The sequence below is a fragment of the Jaculus jaculus genome, chromosome 19 (assembly GCF_020740685.1).
Source record: "Jaculus jaculus isolate mJacJac1 chromosome 19, mJacJac1.mat.Y.cur, whole genome shotgun sequence".
Taxonomy (NCBI): domain Eukaryota; kingdom Metazoa; phylum Chordata; class Mammalia; order Rodentia; family Dipodidae; genus Jaculus; species Jaculus jaculus.
The window spans coordinates 5,298,645-5,316,117 of record NC_059120.1 but is presented as its reverse complement, the minus strand read 5'-3'; the positions used below and the strand labels follow the sequence as shown (position 1 = coordinate 5,316,117).

Sequence of the window (17,473 nt, the reverse complement as noted above, 5' to 3'; positions counted from 1 at the left end):
ATAAAAAAATAAATATTTAATATATAATAAAATGAAAATTTCCTTCATTGCCAGTGTTTCTTTTCCCAAGGAACAAATTTATTCAGAATAATTGAATAAATAAATAAATGAGCTGTCACTTCTGGGGACCTTTGCTTCATCCCTCAGCCTCCTTAGGCATCTCCCAGTACCAGATCCACCAACCAAACAGGGGCTTGGGAAAGTCTGACCCTCGCAGATCAGCTCGTAACAACAGCAGTAACAAGTCAATTACATTGGGGTTTGTCAAACACTTGCTTACAGAACGGGAGGGGCTAAACTTCAAATTCTGCGGACCTTTGAGGGTAGCATGTGGACTGATCAGGCCCCGAGGAAAAGCGCTGCAGAAACCAGCGAAAGCGGCGCAAACAAGACGGGGAAGCGGCCTCGAAGCCCCGCAGACCGCGGGGAGCTCTTCGTGCACGTGGCTCTGGTCGCTGCCTGGATCACCGACCTGGCAGGATCTGGAATCGCCTAGGCCACCAGTCCCTGGGCGTGCGGGGGAGGGCGTTTCTAGATTAACGTGACGGGGTGCGGCACACTCAGCCCGTGGCCGGCGAGGCTGAGCGTGCGGGAGCGAGCGAGCCCGGCGCGGGGCTCTCGGACCGGACCGGACCGGACCGGGGCCGCTGCCCCTGCCGCCGTGGGCGGTGCTGCACGTGAGCGCGGCCTTCCTCCCGTCCCTTGCTTCTGGTCAGGAGCATCCTCGCAGCACTGGGGGACAACCGGGGCCTGGCCCAGGAGCAGTCACAGTGGGACCAAAGGGGGAGATCCCCTAGGAGGGGGTGCCGCGGCCAGCTTCTGCGGCCCCACTGACTCTGCCCACAAGCAGAGTGAGGCTACCTGCCGCCTGGAATGGCAGGGCTGTCGCTGAGGTCCTCCGGACCCTGGTGGGGATGCCGGCCACAGTGGCGAAGGTGGGCTCCTGGAGCCGGTGGAGCTTGGAGGAGACATTAGGGGACCTTGTTTCTTATCCTTGCAAATTCTTCACCTAACGTGGTGTGTCAAGCATCTTTACTTTTGTTCCTCAGGGTCTGCTGGCAGCTACTGTCTTGACTTTGTGTTCCGCCTACACTGAACTTTTCTTTTGTCAATCAGACACTTTTTTTTTTTTTTTTGCATTGCATTTCCACAGCTCTTTTGTGGTTCTCTCCTTTCCACTATACCTATTATATTTATTTATTTATTTATTCATTTATTAGCCATAAGGAATAAGTTGCACCTTCTTGAAAAACTTGTATGTCTCCATGTTGTTCGGACAAAGACAGCAAACGCTTGTAGAGGTTCGGGGAGTTTGCTCCAGAGAGAAGTCGGGCTGTGGCAGGCCTCAGTGGGGGCTGCAAAGCCCATGAGCGTTAAGTCCAGGCAGGCCTTGAGTGGGACTTTGGACGTGATCACACAGGGCTTTCATTATGGGCTGTGACGTTAAGAGGATGCTTCTGTGAGGTCCATCCCTCAGTGACGGGCAAGGTCACTAAGTTGAGCGGAGGGTGAAGCAGGGAGATCAGACATAAGCTGTAGGAATATGAAGAGAAATCAAGAGTCTGAAAGAATAATATAAAACGGTCAGAAACACAACTCAGCCAAACTTGGGAATAATGAAGTTAACTGTACACTTTGATGACATTTCCAGCCAAATCAATCCTAGTGGAATTTAATATAGCCCCCATCCCATTTCACCAGAGGGTAAATTAGCTTTCACTAGTCTAATAAAATTGAATGCATTGTGTCATTCAATAGCTAGGAAAAATGAGTAGGAATTCTTTAGAATTTTCTCTAATATTATGTGATTAATAAGCATTAAGGACCCTAAATTTTCAATTTCTCCTGCCCATGGTAACTGTGCCACACAGATAGGGTTCTACAACAGCCTCCTTGCCCTCTCCATTTAAATTTCTGTTTTATTTTTGCTTTGTTTCATTTTTACATTCCTCTTTTAAATTTTCTTTTCTAAGCCTACCAACATTTTGACATAGAGGGGAGGGCAGAGGAGAAAAAAAATTCTGAGAAATCAATATCGAAGAAGTACTTGGAAAGAGGAAGATGCTCAGGAGAATAGGAGTGGGGGTAGAAATATGATCCAGTTACTGTGTGCTGATGTGTTGAGACCCTCAACCACAACGTTCAACTTTCTTTCTGCATTCTTGTTCCTCTTCCTTTAAAACTGCTTTGCATCTTAAAATTTCTCTCCCTTCTGTCTCTGTGTTCTTTGAGCCTTTGCTTCCTCTTAGTATTCGTAGGGTCATCATTCATGAACTCCACCATTCCCATGGGCATGCACAGGGCAAGGGGGGGAAAGGCTACCAAATCGCAAAGTTGACCATAGCAGGAAGCAGGGGTCTACTGGAGGTCAGCAAGTCCAACTCTCCCCCATCCCCCGCCTCCTCTCCCTTCCTGCCAGTCTAGCAAGGTCCACATGTCAAGTGATGACACTCCTTCCCAGAAGGAGTGCTCTGGGAGTCTCTGACAGGGAGGTTTTATCTTTGGGGAAAATCTTAGGGAAACAGTTATCCTGGTGACCTCTACAAGCATCAGAGGGAGTGTGTTTTCTGTAGGAGACAGAGCCAAGAGAACCTGGGCATGGGACTCCAGCAACTCTTTCTTAGATTGCTGAAATTTGAAAATCAGACCTGTCTAGAAGTTTTATTTCCTAGATATCAGAATGGGTGTCTTTCATTCTAAAAATAGAAGAAAAAATACAAACAGAAAAGCTACTTTGAATGAAAATTAAAACACTAATTCCAACTCAAAAATTCCTTAGTTTTCTGGAATAGCCCAGGTGGCTTTTAAAACTTTTTATAGACAACTTCCACAAATATAGACAATATATAGTGATCATAATCCCCTCTTACTCTACCTTCCCCCCACACAAGCCACAGGATCCAGGTGTTTTTATTACATCTCTTTCTGATTGCTGGTTGGGGTGACATGCCCATCATGTGTCTTCTCATACATTCCTAAAGTGACATCTAAAAATCTGTGCCAACTATGACAATATCAAGATGAGAGGAGGTAGGAGGCTGAAAGCGACAATATTTAAGAAAGTTGGGAGTGATTTTTTTAGGAAACATGTTCAGAACCACTTGAGCTAACACAGGACACTTCCTCATACAAGATCTGGCAACAGTTACTGTTTTGCAAAATCAATTTAATCTTTAGAGGAAGCAAGTTCATTATAACCAACGTCAGTGCTTAATACACAATAAGTTCTGACTCATAAACAAGAGTCAATGAGAAGACAGAGACTGCCAGTAGGCGGAGGGCTGGGCGTTGGGAGTGCGATGGTCCACTGTGGTATATGTCATACTATGTTTGCAGACCTGAAGTTTGCAGCTCACACTTCTGAATAGGATGATGAAAAGCAGGACATCAGAGAGTGGCAGATGCCATGATCTTCCATCAGCTCTGGGCATACGTCCAGAGGTAGGGAAGCGTCGCCAAGCTACTCACACAACCCACGCTGTACAAACCTCATTGCTGGTATGGGTGGAGCAGCCTATCTTCTGGATGATTAACATGGAATGAGGGACATCTATTGCCAAACCTTTTTAAGTTAAACATCATTTTCCATTATAAGCCAAACTTATTTTAATTAGACATCATTTTCTATTATAATGACTTTCTTTTCTTATGTTAGTCTGTTTTTTAAAGTTTTTATTGACAATTTCATTACATATGGACAATAATCCATGTTAATTCCTTCCCACCATCTCTATTGGCCCCTTCCCAAATCCAACTTTAAAAAGTGCTGAATATTTGAAAATACTTCAGACTTTTCACTTTTTCCGGAAGGTTTTTGTATGTAAATGCTTGACCTTGTGCTGCCACATCTGGCCAAGGAGCTTGCTTCCTTGTCAGGCAGCATCCTTTTGTGACTGCAAGCTGCAGATGTGTGGCTAAACTACCTATCGTTCAAGGGTGTTTTTGCATGCCCTCACTGCTCATGAATGTGTGCTTGGTCAATACCATCCCAATTCTATTCTGCAATTTCTAATTTAAATTACCACCACTCTGATAACTCAGCTCTGGGAATGCCAGGAGTCTGTAAAGGCTAGAAAACACACACAAACTCCCTTCCCCCCTTCCTTCCGTCCCTCTGTCTCTCTCTCTCTGTGTTTGTATGGGTGTACATGTCTACATTTGCAGTGCACATGTATAATCACTGAATACCACATATCTGCTGCTCATTTGAGATTCGGCTCTTCCAATTTCACCTACCCACCTTGTATGTCTGTATAAGACTACGCTGAGATTGTACAGTAATGCTTACTATCTATATTTCCAAAGTCCTGAATTAAATTCTCCAAAAAATGTTAAGGTTTGAGTTTATTGTTTCAAGTTAATGAGTATGCCTTTAACTCAAGGCAAAGGCAAAGACAAGGGTTGAAACCAGATTATGTGGCCTGAAACCACATAGCAATTTTCCTTGTGAAATTTGTGGTTGTTTGAGTTTAGTTTGTATAAAATAATCAAAACACTGTGTAGGAATTATAAGCTTTGGAAGTGTTGTATCCCCACAGAGCCGTTCTGATCTGCGTGGTAGTACAGAACTCAGAAGCAGTTGACTAATTTACTGTAAGCATTAGAAGTCAGAATTGGCATTCAAATAATTCCTTGCCCTTTTCTCCATGAGTCAGATTCTGTAAACAGCTTCTACAATATAGGATTCACCAGCTTTTGGGGAGCTTTTAATTTGGCCATAAAATGTTTGAATTAAACTTGGATCATATATATTCATATTGAAATCCATTAAAACATCCACTTTTCAAATGTTATTGATAAATATATTTTGATTACAATTTTATTCTATGGAGTAATTCTATATTTCCATCTTTCTAAATTTACTGTCTTTCAGAGAGACACAGATACTACCAATGATCTTTCTCCTACAAAACTGTCTATGGTTAATCAAAGAATTTAGGTTTTTTAATTTGTATGCTGAGAAATGAATATGTTCTCCAACTTTTCTGATACAAACTTAATATACAACAAACTCATAAATAAGTGAAATTTTAGATATGTACTGTACAGCTATGGAGTAATTTACTTGTAAGAACATTAGCAAGGCATAGCAGAAACTCAAAATGTTTGTTTCCTGGTGACTGGCTTATATGAGAGAAAATTATTTCAAAGACAAAAGAAATAAACACAGTAACAACTTTATTACTGCAGTGTTAAAATCCATCAAATTTTGTGTAGCAAGTACATCGTTCACTGGTTAATGATAAATTATAATCCTATTACATTATAGCTATGAAGTAATGAATCAAAACTTTGGCATATACTTTTTCTATAAATGAAATCTATATACCCACATGTATTTCAATATTCTTATTCATTCATGACTTGCCTTTTTCAAAAGACAGAACAAGAACTAATTTTTCTAAAATAAATATTAAATAGATGGTTTTGATAACTACAAAATTGGTGTTATACAATATGGTATGAAAATGTCTTAAAAGAAACAACTGGATGTTTTAAGGTTATACTTATTTTATATTTTATACTTATTTTAGGTATACAGCATTTGCATTATGAAATCCATAACCATGTCTGTTTCTCTTTTAAGTTAGCAAGTTTGTGTACTGTAATTTACTGCAATTTGTGTGGACAAGGGTTATAGATTATATTCTGCAATTAATATCCCAAAATATAAGTTTACATCAATAAATTAGCAGGTGGTGTGTGACCAAATCTAATGACTCATGCCTAAGAAAACAATGTTTAATTATAGTTTCAAAAGCCAGTTTATTTTTCAGTAATTCAGTGACATGAACAGCCTTCTAGCAGTCATCTGGGGTTTGTACCAACTAGAGACATCTTGTCAATGTGTCTGTCGATCAGTTTGAGGTTTGGTGTTCATGAAGGTCTGTATGTGGAGTCACCAATCTGAGGTGATTACAACTGTATGAAACCAAAGCAGTGGCTGAAACCTTTCCCACTGGGACCCCTCAAGTTCAAATTCAGGCTCTTTTTGTGCTAATAAATTGCAGGATAAATGTTCTCTGATATATATATATATATATATATATATATATATATATATATATATATATATACATACATACATATATATATATATACATATATGTATGTATGTATGTATGTATGTATTCAAATTGTGCCCCTTGAGTACTATATGGAATTTTATGAGAACAAGACACCATGAGTTTTGAAGCAAAAAGAAAGAGTAACATTGCTCTTACATTTACCTATCACCTACCATTTTTATCATAAAAAATTCATCCTCTGGGGTTGGAGATACAGCCCTGGGTTTGATCTTCAGCACTGGAGACAAGCAAGGAAACAAACATCAAAACAATATAAAACCAGAAGAAAACCACATCCTGTGGGTTAAAATATAATCTGCAGAATAAACTTCCTTGCTTATAACTCTTGAGACGGTACCATGTTGCTAGAATATTCTGGAGCTCTAACCCACTGCTCTGTGATTCCAGGTGGCTGCCTGGGCACATTTAGGTAAATATACCTCCTTGAGTTTATACAGGAAGTTTGTTTTTAATGATCAGTATGTTCATCAAAAATATGTTAAAAATAGGCTGAAAAATGGCTTAGTGGAGAAGGTGCTTGCTGGTGAAACCAAAGGACCCAGGTTCAATTCTTCCCTGGAACCTACATAAAGCCAGATGTACAAGGTGGCACATGCTTCTGGAATTCCTTTGAAGTGGCTAAAGGCACGGTTACACCCACATTCTCTCTCTCCACTCCCTCCCTCTCTCAAATAAATAAATGAATTTTTTTAAAAAAACAAAACATTAAAAAATGTTAAAAATATGTTTTCCAGCTGGGCATGGTGGTGCATGCCTTTAATCCCAGCACTTAGGAGGCAGAGGTAGGAGGATCACCATGAGTTCTAGGCCATCCTAAGACTACAGAGTGAATTCCAAGTTGGCCTGGGCTAGAGTGAGACTATCTCAAAAAAAAAAACAAAAACAAAACAACAACAACAACAAAAAAAACCATGTTTTCCACAAAGCATCAACCATACAACATGAATTATGATTAAATTTTTTCTAGGGATTACAGCATATCTGAGAAAACCTCCAACATTAAAGGGAAAACAAAAGAAGTTACTAGAAAATAAAAGTGACTGGAAAGAATGCAGATGCAACTTTGTCCAGGCTCTAAGATCCACAGAGAAGCAATAGACACTATTTGAATTGTCTAAGTCCGTACCATCCTGAACACCTGATCTTGTCTCATTTTACTATGATAAAGAAAAATGTAAGGCTAGGTGTAGAGTAAGGAGGCTTTCTTAGAAATACATAAATAAGTAAAAGTTTGAAAAATATGCATTAAGATTATTAATATTTAGAATAAAGTACATATTATAGAAATAAACTAATTAACCATTTCAAAAGAAAAAAAGGAGCATTGGAATTTAAGTTCATATAATATATAAGCAGTAGATCTAGAATAAAAGAAAAAAACATCACAGACAGGAAGAAATTATTAAAGAAAGAACTTAGAAATTTTTGGAATTCAAGGGTATGTGGCCTCAAAGGTGGATGTCAACCTTTAACACACAACATGGATATTTATAGATAAGTCTTGTGAAAACAGATCTCTGTACCCACCTCTGACTTATATGCCAAAGAGAAGGCTCAAGAAGAGTCATTTCTAGCAAGTTCCCAGCTGGAGAATCACATCATAGGTTCAGAGGACAAGTGGAGGGTCACCTACAGTGGATGAAGGTTACCTCGGAAATCTCAGTCAGGAAAGGCTCAATAGCTGAGGTTGTAGTCCTCAGATGAGTTTGGAAAGATGAGAAGTAAGAGGCACACCTAAGACGTGATGCATGGCTCTTACATGGAGGGTTGCAGAGATGGCTCGGAGGTAAGAGTGCCTGCTGGACAAGCATGAGGGCCTGGCTCTTCCTGAGTCTGGTTCCCTGGCACTCACATAAAAAGCTGGAAATAACCTCGCATGCCAAGTCTTGAGGGGCAGAGACCAGAGAATCACAGCCAGCCAGCCAGCAAGTACAACCACAAAACCCAACATCTCTATGTTCAGTAAGAGACTGCCCAGGAAGCAAAGTGGGCGTGCCGTAGAGGAGGACACCACCATTCCCCCAGCCTCCTCCTCTGTGCACCTGGGGCACACGCACTGCAACTCTACCTGCATCACACACACATACACACACGCACACCCCACATAAGGCAGGGGAGGGAGTGTTTGCTGCTTGTTTTAACAGGATAAAGCTTTCCTTACATCGGCCTTCATTCTCACAGACATCCGGTGTCCTCTTAGATGGCGGAACTACATCCTGCAGCTTCCCTTACTGAGACAAAAGTGAGGAGCAGTTAGAAAGCAGCAAGGGCTAGGAATGAGCGTGGAGCTAGAGCTAGAGCTAGTCCCCTGCATGTCAAGACAGAGCTGTGCTGCTGGGAAACAAAGGTGTCAAAAAACCACTGCCATCATTTCTCTCAGTAGAGACACTGCATACACATTACATAAAACAGACAATTCTTCCATTCTTAGAGATGTGCTTGGCACCATACTGACATCATAAACTGACAGTTCTCCTGTGCTGAGAGATGTTCATGGCACCATTCAGATAGACTGACAATTCCCCCATGCTGAGACATGTGCATGGCACCATTCTCACATCATAAACTGACAGTTCTCCCATACTCAGCGATGTGCTTGGTGCCATTCTGATGCCACAAACTGAAAGGTGTTCCCAGTTGAGAGATGTGCATGGCACCATTCTGACATCATACACTGACAATTCTCCCATACTCAGCGATGTGCTTGGTGCCATTCTGATGCCACAAACTGAAAGGTGTCCCTGTGGAGAGACGTGCATGGCCCCATTCTGACATCATACACTGACAGTTCTTTCATGCTGAGAGATGTGCATGGCTCGTTCTGAAGTCACTGTGCTTCACAAATGCCACTAGCTTGTTTCCCCTCTTCTCCTCCCCTGTGTAGGAAGTAATGCCTCCTATCTATGAGTCCTCCTTCTTTATTTGCATTTCTCTTGGCACATGATTTTTTAAAAATCTTGTTCTGTTTAGAGATTTGTTTTATTTTTTTTTCTGATTATTAAATTGACATTTAAAGCATTTTTGACATTCTGAAAGTTCAGAAAGTAACAGAAAATCCAGCACTCTTATATAGAACTCCTCAGATATGTGCTTGCAGAATATGTGATAACTGTTTATCAAGCACGAGTTCATCCACAGAGGTGCTTCCGTGTTTATACTTGCGTGGTGTGAGAATGGTATGACCCCCGGAGTCGTTTCTGCTTCTACCAGTGGTTACCTCCAGTATCGAGCAAAGTTCCTGACAACCCTGTTCTTTACTAGATGGTCACTTCATGGATGGCCTCAGGTCACCAGAAATGCAGTGCACTTCGATTTTACTTTGTTGTGACATGTATTGATGACTAAAATTCCTTAGAAGTAAAATCTTTGTTCAAGTCATCTTGTATAAGTTTTTATTCACATACAAGGAATCAGGCTTTTATGGCATTTTCCCAACTAAATTTGTTTTTATCTCCCCTCTTTCCCCTCTCCCATCCCATCTTGTTCGTTATTCTCATCAAAGCTTTCATTTCACTTTCGTGTCATCTGTGTCCTTTCCCCTCCCTGTTGCCCACACCTCTTCTTCATCTCTCATGCTCTCCTATCAAGTTTCATAGCCTGTTCCGTTCTTACGTCCCCAAATTGTGTCTGCATACATGCAATGTTCATCTTTCTTGGCCTGAATTACTTCACATAGTATAACATTTTCTAACTCTAACCATTTTCCTGAAAATTTCATAATTTCAACTTTTTCTCTTTACAGCTGAGTGAAACTCTGTCACATGCAGGCACCACACTTTCCTCACTCAGTCCTCAGTTGATGGCCATTCAGGTTGATTACACTTCCTGGCTAGTGTGAATAACGCAGCAATGAAGACGGATGTGCACATACCTCTATGGTAGGACACAGAGTCAGCGTTCTTTGGGTAATCCAGGAGTGGCAGAGCTGGATTAAATGATGGCTCAGGTTTTATCTTTTTGTGTAATATCCACACAGACTTTCATGGTGGCATCCCCGGCGTACATTCTCACCCACCGTGAACCAGGATTCCCCACATCCTTGAGATGTGTCATTTTTCTCCCTTTTTGGTGGTCGTTCTGATTTTGCTTTTTTCATCAGCCATCTGTGTTTTCCCAGAAAACACAGAACTGGACACCCAATCAGCAACCAGGTATGGAGAGAATGTGTGAACTGACACTATTGAACCAACCTGACATGTGGAACCAAAGAATACCCAGGTCACACCTTGTCCACATACATTCTGCTGCCCTCTGACCCTATCTCAGAACAGATCATGTGTTTTCAGTTCCACTGAGAATACTCTGCAGGACGACACGACCATGATCAGAGCCTCAGATCTAAGGTGTTTGGGTTTGTTTTCTAAATTATTTGTTTGAGAGACAGAGAGAGAGAGAAGATGATGATGATGAGGGTATACCAGGACCTCTTGCCACTGCAAACAAACTCCAGATACATATGCCACTTTTGTGCATATGGCTTTACATGGATACTAAGGAATCAAACCTAGGCTGTCAGGCTTTGAAAACAGTTCCTATAACTGCTGAGCCATCTCCTCGGCCTGATACTTGGATTTAAAGACCTATCTCTGCCATTGTCTAGCATGTAAATTCAGAAGGTTCCTTGAAATTTATGAGCCCTTAACTCCTTATTTCTAAAGTGGGAATAAAACACTACTTGGCAGGATTATTTTGGAAATTAATTTAGAATTAATGTAAAAGCACACACAAGACATGTATCTGTTGGTTTAATTTTCAACAGATCTAAGTGTGCTGAGTTTTCATACAAACATAGAATGAACATTTATGAAGATTTAACTTAAGATAGTAAAATTGGTAAAAATAGCAATTAGAGAACCAAGAATTTTATTTATACTCACTGAAGAAAGAATGTTGAAATACTGTCATTGCATTATACTCCAACCTTGTTAATATCCTTATAACACACCCATTTTCTGTAGCTTCATTCTTGTCTGAAACAAGTTAAAATTCACACGAATTTTTACTGCATTGAAATCTACAAGGTAACATGTAGCTTCGCAGTGTTTGATCTCTTGGCCAGCAGACAAACAATGAAACCCCCCCAAGATAGTCAAGACAACCCCAGGGGCTTACACAATGCACCAGGAAGCCATGGAATAACCATGTGGTGTTTATTTTGCTTTGTTTTGGGTTTTTGTGTAATTTTATTAGTAATATAAACGTGGTAGGACATAACACAATATATCCTAGACCCTGTAATGAGTGAGGAAACTTATGCAGCAGCATTCTGCTTACTTGATAGTATGTTCAGTGCTTCTCTGGCATAGATGGATTTTCTCCTTAAATGTTGAAATATTAGAGTTATGGGAAAAATATTTAAAGTATGAGGTCATATCTAAATTTTAAAGGACAGATTAAAATAAATGGTAATATTGGAATAAAATATGTAGATTTTAGTTCTATTTTGTCTTCATTGAATGTACTTTTAAGACAACAAGTTAGATTTTAATACAGATAAAAGCAGAAAGAAAAGAGTTATAAGCATCAAAGATTAAAAGAAAGTTTAAGAAAATGAGATTAAAACAATTCATATGCCTAGAGACATTCAGGAGATAATGCTGAGTCAGCCAAAGTCCTGTTCCATCTCCGAGTGAGCGTTGGAGGAAGGGGTGTTACACAGGGTGGTCCTGTGAGTTACTAGCGAGCTTTCTGCTCTCACACATGACCATGACCACGCAGTCTTTCTTAATAGGGGTGTCAGACTTGACATGGCCTGAGAAATGTGATCTGAGCAGAGATTAGATTCAGTATTCCCCTAAGATTCTGAGCTTGGGAGAGAGAGCTAATGATGTAGAAAAAGCAGTCTGGGGCTGGAGAGATGGCTTAGTAGTTAAGCACTTGCCTATGAAGCCTAAGGACACCAGCTCAAGGTTCGATTCCCCAGGACCCACGTCAGCTAGATTCACAAGGTGGTACATGCATCTGGAGTTCGTTTGCAGTGGCTGGAGGCCCTGGTGCACCCATTCTCTCTCTCCCTCTTTCTCTTTCTGTCTGTCACTCTCAAATAAATAAATAAATAAATAAATAAAAATATTTTTAAAATGAAAAATCAGTCTGTGTGGGCTATGAAAAAGCAGAAGCCAATATTGGTGATCATTTAGAAGTGACAATGATGTAATGACACTGCAGGTCTTTTAAGCTACCAGGGGCATATTTTCTTCACATATAAAATGGAAGCAGTGGTAAGTGTACCACAGAGTTGCAAGAGGAATTAAGTAATCAATGTTTGTGGAAGTGCTTTACTTTGTAAATTCATATAAAGGGAACGTCATTCATAGATGGGTATAAGTGGATGTGTGTAGGAACACCAGGGTGTCTTGCCACTGCAAAGAGCACACCAGATGCTCGCACTACTTTTTGTGCGGGGTTTTATGAAGGTGGCTGAGGAGTTAAACTCTGGCTAGCAGGCTTTGTAAACAAGGACCTTTAACCATTGAACCATCTCCCAGTGCCTTCTGGTTTTCTTTATCTCTCTCTCTATCTCTTTCTCTGCCATTTCTTCCAGGAGGAGTCTTATAACCCAACTTGGTCAATCTCTATTTAGCTTTCTTTTCAACCTCAATGACTAAGGTTTAGAATAACATGTCATTTGTGAGCAGAGCTAGGTACTGGTGTTCTGCGACACTCTACTGGCTTTTACTTATGTAAGTTTAATGATCAATAAGAAGTCTCAGTCAGCCATCGTGAAGGAGCTAGAACAGAGGTGTATACTGGCAGAGCTATTTTTATTTATTTATTTATTTATTATTTTTGAAAAGATCAGGTTTAAAACATCTGGACTGTGGCAGAATGTATAGAAGTGTATAATTTTATATAACTTTGACAGTAGGATTGAGCACACATGCTGCCTACACTGTCAACTTTTAACTCCATCTGGTCAACAGGAGCCCAGTGAGGACTCCCTGGGGAAAACAATTTATGCATTTTAGTGACGACCTCATTTATAACTGCATACAGCCAGATAAAGTTAGCCTGTTCTTTTATTTCTTGAACACTCTATGTCTGCCTCAGGGTTTAAGGAAACCTGGTAAAACAGCTGATTATGAACTGGTTAATTACTTAGAAATCTATTGAAATTGCAATGAAATTCACTCTGTTACCTAAGTTATATGCTTCAAGTGCAGTGTATGTGAGAGGGTCTGCTGACAGTGGCTATATCATTCACACCAGGACAATGAAGTAATTTGCAGATTTTATTTAAGATGCTGAGGAAAACCCACTTGGCTTCAGAGTACTAGTGTATACGTATATCTATGCATAAACATACACACATAATTTTATGAGAATTTCTGTGATATCATACGCTTCCTGTTTACTCATGATGAGCAATTTATTAACAGCAGATTATCGTCTACTTTGTCAAAAGTATTTCATCAACACGTAACTGAAGTGAAGTTGCCGGCTATTCAATTCTTACTTGGAACTTCTAATTTCCTTACCATCAGGCATTTCTTAGGCAGACATGTTCTGATGGATGGATACCTCCTGCTTTATGCATACAAAACCAGTCTGATGTCACTCTCTGTAAGCAGGTTACCATCTGCCTGTATTCACGTGAGCCAGGAATCCTTTTTCATTTATGCTTCGGACATTCTGTCATCTCCAGAACCAGATTTCATCAGCAAACAGTAAAACTGAGAGGAGCACTGGAGGAAGGCCAGATCATTCTAACTCTGCAATAACTAGAAAGAAACTGAAGATGGAAAGGCAGGGAAAAATGCTGCTCATTAAACACTTTTCAGAAAGTAGGACCTCTGGGGTGTATATAATACGTTAATCCTAATCTATCCTTGCATTTCTGGATAATTTTTTTGTTCTCTTATTACCATTGGTAAGTGTTGTATAAAAACTTTGATGTTCTTTCAAATTAAAACAATTTAAATTTAGATTAATTCTGTCATGATGGAATTCCAGTTCCAATCTTAACATAATCAGGCTATTTATGAATGTTTATTCATTCATTTTTTCACCAAATATGTACTTTTATGTACCAGTTTGATAAAACAGAGTTTACGAGACAATGAAACAGCTACAGTGCCTACCTTTATGATTGTTACTGCAAAAGAGGGAAACAAACAAGAAAGTAAACAACTACAAAATTGGCATGTATCTAGAAGCTGAGCTAAAGATAAGAAAAACATACCAGGTTTTTTTTTTTTAAATAGGAAATTAAAAAGATACTCAATTTAGACTGGAAAACATGCCATGCTTCTATAGAAATGGTAGATAAACTGGTGAAATACAAGATGATGAGCTGAAAGTGGATGAGGAGCAAGATGTTCAATGGGTGTGAAGAACAGTGATTGACAGGGAGAGTGGTTCAAAACAGAACCAAGATTTAGACTCAGGCTGGATTATATGAGCTGTTGTAACTAATTTTGAAGATTGGTTTTAAGTGACTTGGAAGTCATTAAATAATCTTAAAGAGATGTTACAAATATCACCAATATATCCAAAAGATCCTCTGACTGTGAGTTGTAAGGAGGATAAAGAGAGATGGAACGTTTAGTGGGAGATATCAATCATAAGGTCACTGTAGTGGGCCGATGAGAGGTGTTGGACTGGACTCCATAAATGACAGCAAGAAGAGACAGAATGCAGCAGACATACAGGATGGAGGCTGTGTGACTTGACCTTGGGGCAGAGCGATAGTCCACTTGAGACAGATGAGTAATTGCTAGTGCTTCCATCTGCTATTCTGAGTGACCACATGGATGGAAGTACTGAGTACAGACTGGAGAAATGTGGATCAAGCAGCCAGCATCATAGAAGTAAGTGCAGAAGTGCAGAAGCTGGGCCTGCAATCCAAGCCCTTGAAAGGCAGAGGCAGAGGCAGGAGGGTGATGAGTTCATGGCCAAGTTCAGATAAGTTAACTGTTGAGGTCTGGGCTTCATAAGATCCTATATCAAAAAACTAAAAATAAAAATAAACCACAACCTAATAATCAAACAAACATTCAACACAGGGAGGCAGAGAGTCATTGCTCTATAAAGTTGAGGAAAGCAGATGTTTGAGAGTGTCAAAGGAGCTACCATGAAGATGCCATTGATGGAAACTTCATGAAAGTTCCACAGAGATCAACCTCAGAGGGGCAGTTCATATTTTATTGAACAGTGGACTTAGGTATGAAGCTCAGAAATGGACTCAGAACTCATGATTATACACATCTTGTTTGGCTTGGACACGTTTCTTAAACAACTCATTTGTATGTTAAATGAAAGGGTATGATGAAATAAGCTACCTGTTTATTTTCGCATGTTATGGTCTATGTAGTGGATGACAGCAGATGTCAGAGCCAGAAGACAGCTCAGTCCATCGCTTTATTTTCCACATCTGAGGTGTTGGATTGCTATTCATGAGGCAGGGCATGCTGGAAGCATCTTTCTACCTTTTAGTTCTAACCAGTCATGCTTATGCTCTATTTAGAAATTAATTATATATTTACTTAGGTTATCTCTTCTCAAATTTGACAGACATACTGGACATAGAGTCCCAGCTTTGATACATTCTCACACAATTCATTTTTGTCACGTAATCTTACTTCCATGTCTCCCTCAATTATAGTAATACTTATTTTATAGGTTTGTTTTAAGATTTGAATGTGAAATAATGAATACTAAAGTCCTATGAAAGTAATGGAACATATAGAAGGCTCTCAAATAATAATTCTTATTTTCTTTTGTCTTTAAATAAAAATTAGTTGAATAATACCTTTTAAAAACCATTACTACTATTATTTATATAATTTCGTAGAATATTCTCCATGCTGAAGGGAAATGGAGATCAGGTAAATAATGGTTGGGCCTGAATCACCTAGGTAACTGCTTGTGGGGTGTTTGATTCTTATATTCAATAATGACCAAGTTTTTAGGTTGAGTTCATATTTTTGGGAGGTTTAATGGTCACCAAGGGAAATTCTGACTGTTATATGAGAGAAAATGGCTTCAAGAACAGTGGTACTTCCATAAATCTGACTGGTATCCATCAAATCCTTATGATACACATATTTAAATGAAAGTCCAGCTTGTATTTTAATGTCAATAATGATCTCTAAGAGAGAGAAAAAGGGTTCTATAGTGCTGTGTATGAAAGAAAACACCCTACCGCCCTCTTGCCCATGAGAGTGCAGCTAGCCTGATTTTGGGGTCATTATAATCAGTGAGCTACTCGGGACCCTCTCAGCTGCCTTTTGCAGCATCCACTTTCTGCCTCTTATTCCTGAGGTGATCTTCAGAGAGCGCAGAGCAGAGACACAGGCTCTGTCCCATTGTCTGCAGGGCACGCTGGAGGGAGGTCGGGTTAAATGGGATGTTAACACCTAAGTGTGTCAAGCTCTGGTTGAGCTCACAGGTGGCTGTCATTCTGCCTGGAAAGGCCAAGAGTCCCTTAAAATCTTAGTCCTAATGCTTTCTTCACTTGCAGATGAAAGCCCAGAAGCTGGGAGGCTCAAACCTTAAAAATGAAGGACTTTTATCACCCCAGGATCTGGTTGTTACAGTCAATCCTACCCTGCGTCTCTCCATCTAATCTCTCCCTGCCATGGGTTTTCTCTCCAATTCTGACTGCCCTCAGATTAACCTTCCCCAAAATAGATCTTGAATGAAATCTTACTTGTTTTAAAATTCTTTACTTTCTGGTGATCTATAAAGAGGAAAAATCAGGTCCCAAGCTACTTGTTTAGATTTTTCTCATTATATTCATTCTTGGTTCAGACATAGTCCAATTGTTAGTACCATTCAAACATGTCTGAGGTGAGAAAGCCAAAGATTTCAAATTATTTGTCCAAATGTACACACTTATTTAACTATATCTCAAGGCAGGTCTGTCAGATATTATGACACAAGTTTCCAGTCAAGAATGTGGATAATTTACATAAATTATAAAAAGGGGCGTCTGTGGAGTGTACTTGAACTCCTGCACAGAAAAGTAACTATAGGATTCTATTTTTTTTTTTTTAGACAATGAAAAGTTAAGGTCTATGGCTTATAATGTAACTCAGAGGTTGGATGCATGTGTAGCTTGTGACTGGTCCTGGGTTCAACACTCAGCATTGAAAAAGATCAAACAAAAGCAATAGCAAAAATGTTTATAGTTCACTGCAAAGAGAGGGGCACGGGACTAACATTGCTTCACAGTGTTAGTAATCCTCCCTCATGCAGTGAATGCTCACCAAATGCTGAGAGGCTCGTGACTGGCTGTAGATGACTTCAGGCTGTAATCAACATCAAGGGGGCGCTGGGGCACCCCACGATAGTTACAGCATATGACAGTGGTGCAGGCGCAGTGACGGGCAGAGTAAGAATTTGACTCCAACCAGGACTTCCAGGGTGAGGGTTGGACTGTG

General features: G+C 40.0%; 1 pseudogene; it reads right to left on the bottom strand.

The window, feature by feature from the left end:
- Positions 1-793: 793 nt before the first annotated feature.
- Positions 794-17,473, bottom strand: part of LOC101599049 — an 85,904-nt pseudogene continuing 69,224 nt past the window's right edge.